The 14,751-nt window shown below is 42.2% G+C and overlaps 1 protein-coding gene across 3 annotated transcripts in view; it reads left to right on the top strand.

The window, feature by feature from the left end:
- LOC126100227 (putative fatty acyl-CoA reductase CG5065) overlaps nt 1–14,751 on the top strand; it is a 505,281-nt gene that overhangs the window by 408,758 nt on the left and 81,772 nt on the right. For all 3 annotated transcript variants that reach the window (XM_049910804.1, XM_049910802.1, XM_049910803.1), the window contains one exon: nt 6,738–6,875. The gene's annotated coding sequence lies outside the window, so the exon portion shown is untranslated. The remainder of the gene's footprint in view (nt 1–6,737; nt 6,876–14,751) is intronic.

The following is a 14,751-nucleotide window of genomic DNA, read 5'->3' as shown; positions in this document are numbered from 1 at the left end:
TACACATGGGACAATTAATCATACTATGAATCGTGGCATAATTGTACAAAGTTGCACTACGTTCTTTACATTAATAGTAGTCCGTAATGACCTCTATCGTAGTTCTAGAAAGCAGACTATAAACATGCTGGACCAAGAAAGTATATGATTTAATCAGAAGTGATATTCCTTTCTCTCCTACGACCTGCCTCATTCAGCATGTCATGCTGCGTTATGTATCTTCCATGCACAAAGCAATGAAAGAGTTTCAACCCAAGCTACCTGACAGTGTACTGGAACTGAGGCTGAAACACGAACCTTTGTATTGGTAGTGTCGCATGCATTCAACAGCTGAATCGACTGAGAACCATTGGCGAATGTGCACAGTTGATAAGCTGGTGTAAATTCGTAACTCCTAGACATTCTCCTTCTTTTGGACCCGAGGCCCCCCACCCACAATAATCACGAATCGACGATCTCTTAAAATGCTTTCTTGATGGAAACCAGAATCATCTTCCTCCACTGTAAAACAATCGAGGATCGTTTTGATTCTGTGAAAAGGAACTTTACGACTTTGACTTCGAACAGCGCCTACGTGTTATGTTTCATTCACACACGTCAGCACTGAGACACCACTGCCAGACCTGGAGATAGTGTAAGACACTCAGCGCGTGGCGCCAAAGAACCGATTACATAAGCTCACCAAGGGCGGCGCGGAGGCCAGCCGCCGTGGTTCATTCACCAGCTGTCCTCTGCTGTGCCTGTGCCTGTGAACGGATCTCTTAGCTATATGCTCTTACCGTCGACTTTGCTTTTAAAACCGCGAGATAGGTACTGTTGTTTGCTTGAAATCAGCCCACGTTGGTTGCCTTGTCGGAGGACAATTACTGTACGCTCTAATTCAACGTACAGATTTGTAGTTAGCCAGTATAAAATGTTTTACGAACACAGGATGCTAAGACAATGCTCTCCAACAATACTGCCTGCCTAATGCAGTCGATCGAGGACCGCTGTAATAAAATATCTACGAAGGTGGTTTAGTTAGTGTGGTAAAAAAGCAAGAAAAAGTGTTTCGTATATAACTCACCTTACTTTTCGACAGTTTTCTTTGATGGATACACACTTGGTCCAGCGTTCCTCCACCTTTTTCATCTCATCGGAAAAATGGGTTGTGTCAAACTGCAAAATACTCGTTGAGTGCGACTACCACTTCCTCATTTGGTGAAAATTTCTTCCCAGCAAGTCAAAGTTTCAAGTGAGGGAACAGGAAGAAGTCTCTTGGCGTTAAGTCTGATGAATAAGGTGGACGAGAGCCCAATTCATACACATTCGCCATTGTTATCGCTGGTGTGTTGGATGGTGTATTATCCAGGTGAAAGAGCAATTTTTTGCGTGCCAACCTTGGTCTTGCTTTCAGCCATCGCAAGTTTCAAACGATCCAGCAGTGAAGCATAATAGAGTCGAATTACGGTTCTGCCTTTTTTCAAGTAATCTATGACGATTATTTCGTGGGAATCCCAAAAAAACCGTGCCATCACCTTAGCTGCTGACAAAATGATCATTGCTTTCTTCGGTGCACTTTCACCTGCCTTTGTGCACTGATTTGACTGCCGTTTTCACTCTGGCGTGTAATGATGGCTCCAAGTTTCATCAACAGTGACAATTCGACGCAAGACGTCTTGCGGATTGCGTTTAAACATCGCTAGAGATTGTGTTGAAATGTTATGGAGGATGCGCTTTTGGTCGAGTGAGCAATCGCGGCACCAACCTCGATCACTGCGTCTTCATAGCCGGTACTGCGTGAGGGATATTAAGCACTCACTCGGTTGATCTGTCTACAGCCTCAGCAAACTCACGCATTTTTATTCGGCGGTCTTGCTTTACCATACCATGGATTTTGTCAGTGGTTTCCTTAGTGGTGACCTCAGTTGGACACCTTGAGCGCCCTTCGTCTTGGGTTCTTGTCCGACCACGTTTAAATTCATTAATCGAGAAATAAATGGTCTTTAATGATGGTGCGGAGTCCGCGTGAACTTCATCCAATTCTTTTTCGATTTGTGCGGCAGTGCTACCCTTCAAATGAAGATGTTTAATAAGAGCACGGATCTCGGTTTTCTTCATTTTTAAACACAGTCGACACACTGACCAGTATAGATAGCTGTCAACATTGTTGAAATTCATTGTACGATCCGTGGAATTAACAAGCTTACCAACCATGAAGGTACAGCAAAAATGTTCCATTCGTGCATGAAAATTAAGTGGACTTGTCACTCTACTCTCCTAGTGCGTAAAACAAAATAGTATACACATAAGTATAACGAGCGTCTGCAAAGTTCGGTGAGTGTTTACACCCAAATAATGGAAACAATAATTGAAAAGTAAATACCTCTAGTGGCCTGTCAGCAAACACTTCTTGTGGAATCGTTCGAAGCACCTCGGTCACGCGTTGTTGGATATCCGCAACGTCTGCTAATGTTCGTGAACAAGGATGCTTACACGGTCTTTGCTTATCTTCAACTCTTCTGCTCTCATTCGCAAAGATAGCCTCAAGCATCCATCGAACTCGTGTCATTGCGAAACAGAGCACAAAATGGAGCAATGCGTTAACCTGTTTCACTTGAATTTAGGGAAAACGATGGTGGAGACTCATCGAATGTTAGTGCAAGAGTACGATGTTGAAGCAGTGAGTAAAATGTGTGTGTTTGGGTGGTTTCAACGCCTTAATACGGGAAGGACGGTGTCGAGGATGAGCCACGTTCGAGGCAACACGCACAACCTCAGCAACAACGAAAGAATGCAGCGGATGCTTGTGGAACCTTGGCAGGTGACATTAAAATGAGAGCAAAGGTGTCGAAGATAAGACAGTGTGAGCACTATTGTTCACGTGCATTCACAGACTTTCTGGGTATTGGACCGCGCGTGACCACGGTGCTTAGAGCGATTCTACCAGAAGCGTTTGTTGACAGTTTCCAACAGCTTCACAACGGATGTCACAAGTGTGTTGTAACTAATGCTGATTACATTGAAGACCAGTAAAGGTATTTTATGTGTAACTTTTGTTTCCTTTAGTTTCGGAGACTATTCACCGCACTTTTCAGCTGGTTGGTTCAAATGGCTCTGAGCACTATGGGACTTAACATATGTGGTCATCAGTCCCCTAGAACTTAGAACTACTTAAACCTAGCTAACCTAAGGACAACACACACATCCATGCCTCAGGCAGGATTCGAACCTGCGACCGTAGCGGTCACGTGGTTCCAGACTGAAGCGCCTAGAACCGCACGGCCACACCGGCCGGCTTTTCAGCTGAACCTTGTGTATTCATACTCCAGTGCACTCATGGTGCCGTTCAAAGAATAAAGGCAAAATATGTATAGCATGAAGTAATTGGTTTTATTCCGTTCTATACAGACAGATGTAATGTAACACTAATAACGTAATATCTTCAGTTAGGCTTTGCCAAATCATTTGTTGGGTGCTACCATGGTTTCTTCAACAAAACTACAGTCGATTCCCTTATTCGACCCCGTCTGATTTTCTGTTCAGTCCCCGGCTGACATCGACGTAGACGGGGCGGCGAACGTAAACCATCTTTCTTCCATACACTCCTAGGTTTAGGAAGGATGGGAAATTAGTATCTCCTCTTGCTCTTTTGCTTTTATGCCGTATCTGCATCGAGTCGGCATGGTTTTGACCAGATTTGGCATCGTTATTGTTGGTGTGTCTCCTTCCTTTCGCCACCCTTTTACCCCCTTTCTCTCTTCTCTCTGCTGCTCTCCCTACTCCCAGTTGTCCGCTAGTAGTGTGATACATGTGAAAGTTTTCTAAATGTTAGTGTATCGTGTAACTGAAGCGAGGCATGGGTACCAGCCCGGTGTTCATCTAAACAGATGTGGCGAAACGTTCTAAAAACCACATCCAGTCTCCCGGATTCGCCTGCTGTCGCCGTTAATCCACCTGGCAAATTCGATCAGAGGCCGCCCGCCTGCATGAATGCCGCCAGCGGCGTGCTGGCAAGCCTGGCTATCCGACCCGGTGTAGGAAGTCAGTATCGTGTAAAAATAATCGAAAATGGGCGATATTTTTGTCGCTGGACTGATTTAATAGCCCTAACGAGATATCTTTCTTCTATTCCACTAAACTTTGACTTAAAATTCTTGTTAAACCGTCTACGATGACTAGAATTGCAACAACTATTTTTCCCATTCCTTTGTGTTCTACGAAATTTTGATGAATGGTGAACGCTTGATAATTATGTAGTATTATTAATAAAAAAAAATGCTCACCTTCCATTGTGACTATAATTGCGAATAGCATGTGATTAATTATTCTGCAGTCTACGTACATAATATTTTCTGAATAGATTTCTGTTTGACTTTGCGGATTAAAAGTGTTAGGCGTCAGTCAGTTTAGAATTTAAAGCTTCAAACACAGGCCGTCTGTTACGAAATCTTATACTGTCGTTAAATGTGACTTTCATCTTTAGCAAGGCTTCATGTAAGTGAAAAGTTTCCAAGTTTCGACACGCATCCGCGGTGAAGCGGAAATCATCCTATTGTAAAACTTTGAACATAGCTGCTAAGGTTCAGTGAACGTGTCAGAATTATATTTGAACAAATAAGCCCTCGATCACAAATATTAAGTCAAAATTGACCAGGTTTCGACGCTGCTGTGAGTTTTGTTGCAACCCGTGTTCACTCAGGTACGAGCAGCCCTTAGCGGCTCGCCATCTTATCTTATTTACAACTTTTCATGACGTCGCCTTTCCGCCTTAGTTTTTTTTTAGAATGTGACTTGTAAGTACTGCATCTCTTTCGAGTCAGTACACACTTTAGTTTATTAATGTCTTATATACCTATTATGTTTTAGAACAGTTAGTTTAATTCTGAACACGACACTCATAGTAGCGTCGAAACCTGGTCAATTTTGACTTAATATTTGTGACCGAGAGCTTATTTGTTCTAATATCATCCTATTGTGTGTAGGAACTAGACGAGACGACACCAAGATTAAGATGGTGGACAAACCCACACACAGCGAGCATAGACACGTGTTACCTAGTAAGTTTGTAGACAGAAACAACAGTATTTTCCTTGAGAGGTTGGTGGGCCGGGGGGGGGGGGGGGGGCGGTCAAGTAGATGCCTCTCGTCTTTCTTAAAATGTGACGCATCTTGATACTAAGCGATAATCAACTATGTCACAATTGATAGGAGGAGGGTGAGGTCTTAGCCAACGGCCATGCCGCAGTGGGACACAGATTCCTGTCAGATCACCCGAAGTTAAACGCTGTTGGGCTTGGCTAGCTAGCACTTGGATGGGTGACCGTCCGGGTCTGCCGAACGCTGTTGGAAAGCGGGGTGCACTCAGCCCCTGTGGGGCCGGTTGAGTAGCTACTTGATTGAGGAGTAGCGGCTCGGATCAAGAAAACTGACAACGGCCGGGAAAGCTGTGTGCTGCCCACATGTGCTCCTCTATATCTGCATCAACTGACACTTATCGGTTGAGGATGACACGGAAGTCGATCAGTACCGTTGTCCCTTTCGGGGCCTATTCGCACGGAGTTCAATTTAGGTTAGGGTGACGTCTTAGCTGCAGTGTATTTATAGACAGGTCTAAAAATATGGAGAAGCCTATTGTGATGGATGGATGGCTGTATGGCAGCGCCCAAACACGAGCTGAAAGATGGTGTGATTTGTCCTGCTAGAAATATTGAAAATATTGTAATAAATAATATGCTTTATACAGACCTCGCCCAATTCTCACTGTCACGCATATCTTTAGGCTTGAAATGTACCGAAAGCGTGGCTCACGTTATCTATGTTTAATATTTTTTGTAGGATCTGAAATTTAAAAACCTCTCTCACACCGGCCTGATTTAGCTTCAGTGATCAGGATAGTAAAAAACATGCGTATATTACGGGAATTTTCATTCACGAAGCAGGCTTATCACATTCACACAATTCAATACTGTTCTATCCTTAAATTGAGCTTAACTTAAATTCCATAAGGCAGTGAAGCAATTTCGAAGTCTCGGTGCGACGAAAATTGTCAGTAAATCTCCTGAAAACATTTGTAATAATTATTAACTTTTGGTGATCACATGGGGAAGACCGGAGATCTGCTGGTAAGACCGTGTTAGCCCATTTATTGAAAGTAATAAACTGGGTATCTTGAGCGTACAAAACGGCAGGTTCGTCCAGTGTAAATTAGACGTTCCCCACTGATCCCGTGAAACACAGCGTAGTAAGCAGTCACTGTCAATAATAATCAGTTAAATAATACGCGAACACACTTATTTTAGTTTAGTTCATGTATTAAATTCCTTCTCATATAGAATCTCATCAAGATGGCGACTAGCTCAATACATACATATATACATCTTCGTTCTTTCACGGTTAATTGGCAAGATCTGAATCATTCTTTTCATAAGAGAAAACATAGATAGCAGAGAATCTATTCCATGGAGTAAATGCACGCTCCAGGGAATAATAGGGCTTCAAAGTACTTTGCATTGATAATCATCGTATATTAAAGTAAAGTGTAGGAATCGGTAAGATAAGAAGAGATATTTCGAGATATGTACTGAGTTATATAATTTATAAAATTTCTGAAAATATCGCGGGGAGACCGCTGCAAGATACACTACATATGGAACGTCTTACTTAATACTCGCACTGCGGCTTAGTATGTGCCCTCTGGGGTATTTTATAGTTAGAGTAAGCAGTAACTTCACATAGCGCATATTGTCTTGTTGCAGGTTGGGGGAATCATGAAGTACAAACAACCGCTCGGAAGTGGTATATAGCAGGAGGCAGCGAGCCCGGAACAGCTGCGACGAACGCGCAGCTAATGCCACAACTGCGACGACGCGACTACACCCCGAGCAACGCAACAGGTATGCGCGCGCTACTCGCCAACGTGACAGGCAGAAAGAAGGACCCGTAATTAGGTGCCCTGTAGCTCAAAACGTCCAGGCACTGGCGTCACAACGAAAGCGCGAGCGGTGCAGACTGTGCGTGGGAGAGTCTGTGAGTACAGGCACAACGCGTCAACTTCACTGCGTGTTTTCTGCCAGAATCTGTCAACGGAGAGAATTGAGGGAGATGGCTTTAGGGTTCCACAAGTTCGGTAACACTGCCACAAATATTTCGTAAGAGTAACAGGGATCCTCTGTCGACCATTTACAACGCCATTTGAACCTGACATGTGGGAAGCATTTAAAACCACTAACTCCCGTTTAGAGCTAAGGAATGATTACCACTGAATTGTAAGGCATTCTATAAATGACTATGCAAACCTATTGTAGAGGGCGTACATTGCAGCTCAGATGCTCTTGTTTCAATGACCTACTTCTGTCTCAATGGTAACGGTTTGATATTTGATCGCCTATTTAAAGCAGGGTGCAGTGGATCTTGATAGCTAAAATCTGACGGATTTACTGGACTGGCCTGTTCAAAATTACCAATTCTTTTTACGTGACTATGTAAGCGTCATTTTTGTCACATGTCAGCCTAGAAACCTAGCAGCAACTGTTCATCATACATCAGAAAAGTGGACAGAATTACCGCCTTCAGTATACAAGAGCTTAACATCTTAACAGTTTCGACAAACTTGGACATACTAGTCGAGGGCCGCTCGAAAATAACCCCTATGAAAGGTCAGCAAGCTTCAGCTTTTCAATAAAATCCTTGTTAAAGCGCTACGGTCGCAGGTTCGAATCCTGCCTCGGGCATGGATGTGTGTGATGTCTTTAGGTTAGTTTGGTTTAAGTAGTTCTAAGTTCTAGGGGACTGATGACCACAGCAGTTAAGTCCCATAGTGCTCAGAGCCATTTGAACCAACCTTGTTAAAGGTCTTGATGCAGGCTCAACTTCGAACAAGAGGGCGTGTTTAGAACGCTCGGAAATACGAAATAGTTGTTGTAAATATGTGGCCCGTAACCTAATACTTCCGGAGATTTCGATCCATTGCAGATACACAAGAGGGAAGCCTTATGTAAATGAGACGATAGCAATGTGCTGAAAAGCCACGTTCAGATCGTAGTCCGTGCGTGTACGTTTGAGCTATGAAAGCTGTCGCAGAATTTATACATTATTTTAAATTCGAAACTGGTCCACTACCGTGGCCACCGATCTCGACCGATTTGGAAAACACAATCTTAGTGACCTTAATTCTTGCATAGGATTTACTTCTGTGTGGCTGCATCGTAATATGCTGAAGCTCTTCGAAGCCGGTGGTTTGCGGGGTCTGGCATCTCCTTATTTCGTGTCAGGCACCCGTGTCCAACCGGTGGCCCACGACTGATTTCAATCCGGCTCCCGGAAGGAGACAGAACATAGAACATTGCAAATGTTGGAATTTAAGGTAATTTATAGTGAAACAGCTGTAATTAGTTGCTTCTATAGGCATTCAGTTTTCCATATCGACGTTTTAATATGCGTAGCATCTCACATTCTCATGTTTATTTACGTGTCGCGAACATTGTTTCTTCACTAACGGCGTTAGAGAATTTTTCAACGGAAGTTTTTTGGACAGCTACTGTACATCGTCGTAAACACTGTTCACGACTCGTAAATAAATGTAAACATCTGAACACGTAGTGAACATAAAATGAATGTACTCTCAAAAGCGCCTATTTTGAGGCATAATTTGCTGCCATAACGTGTCAGGAAATGTGTGCAATTCATATCGGCACGTTACCCCATTAACATTAACTTCACGGACACTATAGTTTTGACGTAATGCGCCAAGAGCGCAGCTGCCGCTTTGCGTGAAGGGATGGCCTGCGAGCTTACGTACGTGAATTACGCCGGCGGGTCACCAGAGGTTGTCCATCCCTGGTGTAAAGCCTTATCCGAAGATGAAACTGTATAAAAGTAAAAGGCCGACGTCGCTAACGCACACTGTTCGACGTTGCACGGTACGGAGATAGGTGATGTCAGCCGTAATTGAAAATGCCGACGTGTGTGAAATCAGATCTGTGATTAGTTTTCTAAATGCAAGTAAAGTTAAACCAAAGGAAATTCGTGGGCAGATCTGCGAGGTTTTACAGACAAGATGCTATGAGTGATTCAGTGGTTCGAAGATGGGTCAGACTGTTCAATGAAGGACGTGATTAAGTGCACGATGAAGAACTGAGTGGACGTCGTCTGTGGTTACTGATGAACTGATTCACACACTTGAAGAGAAGATTAAGCACAACCGTAAGTTTACACTTAGTGCCCTTGCTATGGAAGTCCCGTAAATCTCACGTTCACTAATTCATGAAATTTTAATGAAAAACTGAAATTTCGGAAACTTTGCTCACGTTGGGTAGCCAAAATCCTTACTGAACAATACAAAAAACAACGGATGGGCAGTGCACTAGAGTTTCTGACACGCTACAATGAAGAAAGCGATGGTTTTTTCTCGGAGAGTCACGGGGGATAAAACTTGGGTATCGTACGACACCCCTGAAACAAAACGGCAATCAGTGGAATGGAGGCACACTTCTTCCCCAACGAAGGTTAAGTCTAAGCAAATGTTGACACCTCGAAAAGTCATGTGCACCGTTTTTTTGATAAAAAAAGGGAAGGCATTTTGCAGATTGATTTCTTACCTCGAGGCCAAACAATCAATGCACATGGTTACTGCGAGACCATTGAGAAATTGCGCCACGCAATACAGAACAAGCGCCGAGGATTATTGTCAAGAGTTTTCACTATAATGCCCGACCTCACAAGGCGAATGTGACCAAACAATGCTTGCGGGAATTTCACTGGGACGCGTTTGATCATCCTCCGAACAACCCGGATCTCGCTCCTAGCGACTTTCATCTCTTCTTACACCTAAAATCTTGTCCTTGGTGGTCAACACTTCAACGATGATGACGAGCTGAAAGAACATGTTACCACATGGTTGAATAAACAGGCGGCAACCTTCTATGAAGAAGACATACAAAAACTTGTGCCACGCTATAACAAGTGCTTACAAAATTTCAGAAGCTATGTAGAAAAGTAGTTTAACAGTTGCAGATTTTTGTACAATAAATATTGTTTTATATAACCAAACGGAACTTACTTTGTGGACATACCTCGTATAACATTTTACTACATCACGATCTTTGCCCTGATATGCATTGTATTACAAAATAAGTATTTACAAGTGCGGATGATATTATTTAAGTGAAGCAGATGTCTTTCTTACATTGACAATACACAAGTAATATGGATTAAAATATACACAAAAGATATCATGATGCAATGCACTGTAAGTACCCAAAACACAACATCATTTCCGGTGGATAAACGTTTCGTTACCGTTATTAAATTTCCGTCATTTTCGCCAGCCCCATCACCACAGCGTCAAGCTACACTTGGTCCTCGATATAATGTTCCTGTACCACCTCCGTCTGATGATAATCCTGCAATGGGTCGCAAATTAGTTTGTGATACAATAAATCGTATTTAAAGTTTAAAAAAAGCGACTGGTTGCATGTTTACACCCAGATAAAACGTCAGTTTCATAAGCGGTCAGAGAGTGACATGATTTTAGGACAAGATTTTAGGTGTAAGAAGAGATGAAAGTCGCTAGGAGCGAGGTCCAGACTGTACGGAGGATGATCAAACGCGTCCCAGTGAAATTCCCGTAAGAGTTGTTTGGTCACTAGGACATTGCCCAGGACGGTTAAGCGAGATTCCCAACGTTTATTTCTTAGTTTAATGGCAGAAGGAAGAATAAAGGTTGACATTCTGTCGACGACGAGGTCATTAGCGATGGAGCTCGTATCGGAGAAAGATAGAGCAGAATATGGCCTCGTCAGTTTCAAAGGAATCATCTCGCCATTTAGTTCAGTGGATACATGAAAGGATCTGTTCAACGATTCTCCGAAATGAGTGTCCAATATAAGGATTACTCAAAAAGAAGGAACAGATTTCAAGCATTTATTGTTTCCAAACTAAAAAAGATATAAACACGATTCCATCGTTCCTGGAAAGAGAAAAGTTCAAATTTTTATACATTCAGTGCGAGCACCATGTGTTGGCACGACAAATATCAAAACAGCGGCTCATTTCCTGTCATATATGAAGCAATTGGTCTCTCGTTATCGAATTCACGCCTTCAACAACCCGATGTCGCAGACTTTCGAGAGTGTCAGGCACAGGGGGGATAGAAGCGCCGTCTTTTATGTAACCGCACAGATAAGAGACAAGGTGTGAGGTCTGGAGACATGGGAGGAGCAGAAGATAAACTTCATCGTCGGTGGCCTCGCAGGTCTCCAGGCCTTACACCCTGTGACTTTCATCTATGGGGTTAAGTAAAATACTGCGCTTTTATCCCCCCCCCCCCCCCCCCCCGTGCCTGACACTGTTGAAAATCTGCGACATCGTATTGTTGAAGGTATGAATTCGATAACGAATACCAGCTGTTTTGTCTGTGGCAAGAAATGAGCCAACGTTTTGATATTTGTCGTGTAACCCATGGTGCTCACATTGAAAGCATAAAAACTTTTTTTCTTTCCAGGAATGTTGGAATTGTATTTTTATTTTTTTTTTAGTTTGGAGGCACTAAATGTTTGCAATTTGTTTCTTCCTTTTGACCAGCCCTGTATTAACCAGTGCGTCACCTCACCCTGTCTGTGGTAATAGCAAAAAGACATCCAATACGTTGTTATATATATGGTGTCTTCCGAACAGTGACATGTCCTGGGACTCCTTCTTCTTCTTCTTTTCTTTTTGCGCCTGTGAACGAAAGAACCCACGTGTCATTATATGTTGAAATTTGAGGATCTGCAGGAAGTGCTCATGAAGTAACACATTACGAATCTCGTAACTTAACAGAGCCGGTTGTTTGCCTTCGGTTGTTCAAGTGTTTGATAGAAGTTTATAAACAAACGTACACTACAGTACAGCACATAGATTTTAGTTCCTTCAAATTTACTGAGACACAATTCTACTTTCATGATGATCAGATTTCTAACATTAAGAAGTTTCAACATTTAAACCAGGTGGGCTAGTTACTCTCATAAACATACAATTCCACATTTCGTTAGTACCAGATTAAATCGCAATTACACATATATGGTCCATGTAGATAGTTCATCCGCGCACTATTTCATAGTTACATATTGTTCACGTATCATTCGATATTTACAGGCTAGTTGTATGTTGCTACGAATGGTTTACTTACAAGGGGAGGCCACGACGTTGTGATCACGGATTTACTTCAAACTTTGTACACCTTCAGTAGACCACTGAAAACGTATTGTAAGCAAGGTGCACTACTCCGGCAATTCTGAGAAAATCCCAAGAGAAGTTTTACGCGTTTTTCATGTAATTGATGTATCTGTGCGAAGCGGCCGGCTGCAAGTGGTTCGTGTTCGCGCTGTGCAAGAGGCTCGGAGACGTTTCGAATACTGCTAACAATTATTTAGTAATTTTAATTTATATCACATTTGAGAAGTAGTACAATGAAAAAAAAAACCCAAGCACACTTTCATGAAGTTGTTGTGAATTTCATATGTTACTTGACTATTCACTATTTTTAATTAAATTTCCAGGTACTAGGGACATGCTTAAAAAAATCAAATAATGATGCAAATGATGTTATTCAGTAATATAGTCACAATATGCCAGACCATAATAAGAGTAACGTACAATTACTCGTCGGATGTGCTCTCGACATCACACGCTGCAGAATGGTTTTTGGCATACACACATGGAAAACATAAATTGAAAGGGCATCTACTATATCTAATGAAATGCAGTTATTCCGCATTTACAGGAAATGTTTAGAGTTTCTAAGGGGAAACACACACCGCTGACATTCTGAAAAATTTCTCTTTCTTCCGATAGTATTCTATACATTAAAAATTACGTTTGAGGGGAGCCGAACCGTCGCGTGTTACACGTTCCTCTTACGTAGCTCGAACGCCAGCCACTTGCCCACCATGAAGTCTAAGTTCGGCACCGTCGCACAGATACTTAAGTACAAAGCTGACACGTAAAACTTCTCTTGCCATTTGAATTGCCGGGATAGTGCAGCTTACTACTTGCACATTATGTTGTTTTACTTGGCCCACTGAAGGTGTACAAAGTTTGAAGTAAATTCGTGATCACAAAGTCCTTGCCTCCCCTTGTTAGTACTGTACAATTTTAGTATCTCACTCTGAATCACAAATTAACCGTACATTTTGATTGGTATCGATCGTGAGATGTTAACTAGTTGGCTACTAAACGCGCACTGACTGAAATGCCGGCTACGTGATGTTGATGAGTTGAATACGACCTCCGGATGGACTGAATCGTTGTCCTGCACGACTGCTAATAGCAGTGCGTTTTAATAATAATTAAAATTTGATGTTATATTTTTATTCATAACAGGAATGCGAACAAAATTAGTGGACATGAAATTATAATGAGCTAAGGAGTAATCCTCTTTAACTATGCGTTGGATGACGGGAAAATTGATAAAATTATAGGAACTATTTGTAAATTGTATGCTCCCTTGGTAATTTACAAAACTTTCCAGAGTTTACTAAAAATGCAATCTCCTAGATCGAGTAATTAGTCTACTAAGAACTTTTCTTAGTGGAAGTGGACGTTTTTCTAATCAGAAAAATTATGGCTACAAAACTGTGGGACTGAATTTTGGAAATAATCATCAGTAATGTAATATTCTTTTATCTTATCAAATAAAGGAAAAAATATATTACTTTGTTAGTGAAAGTTTCCTTTTGCCTTTCGTGAACCAGTGAAAGCGAAACTCGTTTACCACATTGCCTAGTATAGGTAACGCCTATTGTCCTCTCTTGGAATTTGGCTTACAACTATAGATGTGTTGTTTTGATTCGATAGATTGATGCTGAAATTCAAATGGCTCTAAGCACTATGGGACTTAACATCTGAGTTCATCAGTCCCCTAGACGTAGAACTACTTAAACCCAACTAACCTAAGGACATCACACACATCCATGCCCGAGGCAGGATTCGAACCAGCGACCGAGCAGCAGCGCGGTTCCGGACTGAAGCGCCTAGAACTGCTCGTCCACAGCGGCCGGCTGTTGATGCTGAAATGATCATCTTACCCCCATTTACGAGCCTCACTTTGAACGATTTGGCTGCATCATTTGGAAAGCTCTGGAAAACTGCTATTCTTCTAAACGAAAGAGAAGCTTTGCGTAAAAGTGTCAGCTCTCTAAAACAGCGCATTTTTTACTTCTGTCTGTTCCTTCTTTCTGTTTGTACCTATTCAGGATGGCTCTGTAGTGGAGGAGGACAAATGTGTCAATTTGAGGCCAGAAAGGGTCGGACAGATCTATTTGTAGCGTTTCAGTGTCTTCTTGGAAGCAGGGGGCGGGGCCTTTTTGAATAACTGCTGTGACTGTAACGCCTTGGACAAGGTGTGCAGATAAAATTATTACAATAATGTATGTAATTGCGATTGCTATGATTGGCAGCATACCAACGATAAACCTGAAATTTTGTCATTTTCGCATATAACTTCTGATTCAGTCGTTTCAGTCCCCTATCTCAAATTGATAGTTTTGCCCTTGCGTCACTCCGTGGTGTTCAGACTACAAAAGCTTCACGATTTTCGTTAGATGCTAGAACTACAGAATACTATAGAGTCTATCAGGAAGCTAACAAATAAGACGTCCTCCTCGGACTTCGACCAGTAAGTCAACCTGTGTCCATCACGTGCTGGACGTATAACCTTGAGTCCTCTAAGATACATTGTATCCGAGAAGTGTAATATTCGTATTGTGCAGAGTTTCCTTCCGGACTTTTCCT

Source organism: Schistocerca cancellata, chromosome 9, assembly GCF_023864275.1.
Source record: "Schistocerca cancellata isolate TAMUIC-IGC-003103 chromosome 9, iqSchCanc2.1, whole genome shotgun sequence".
NCBI lineage: Eukaryota > Metazoa > Arthropoda > Insecta > Orthoptera > Acrididae > Schistocerca > Schistocerca cancellata.
The sequence above is the reverse complement of the archived record's forward strand: the minus strand, read 5'-3'. Positions and strand labels throughout refer to the sequence as shown.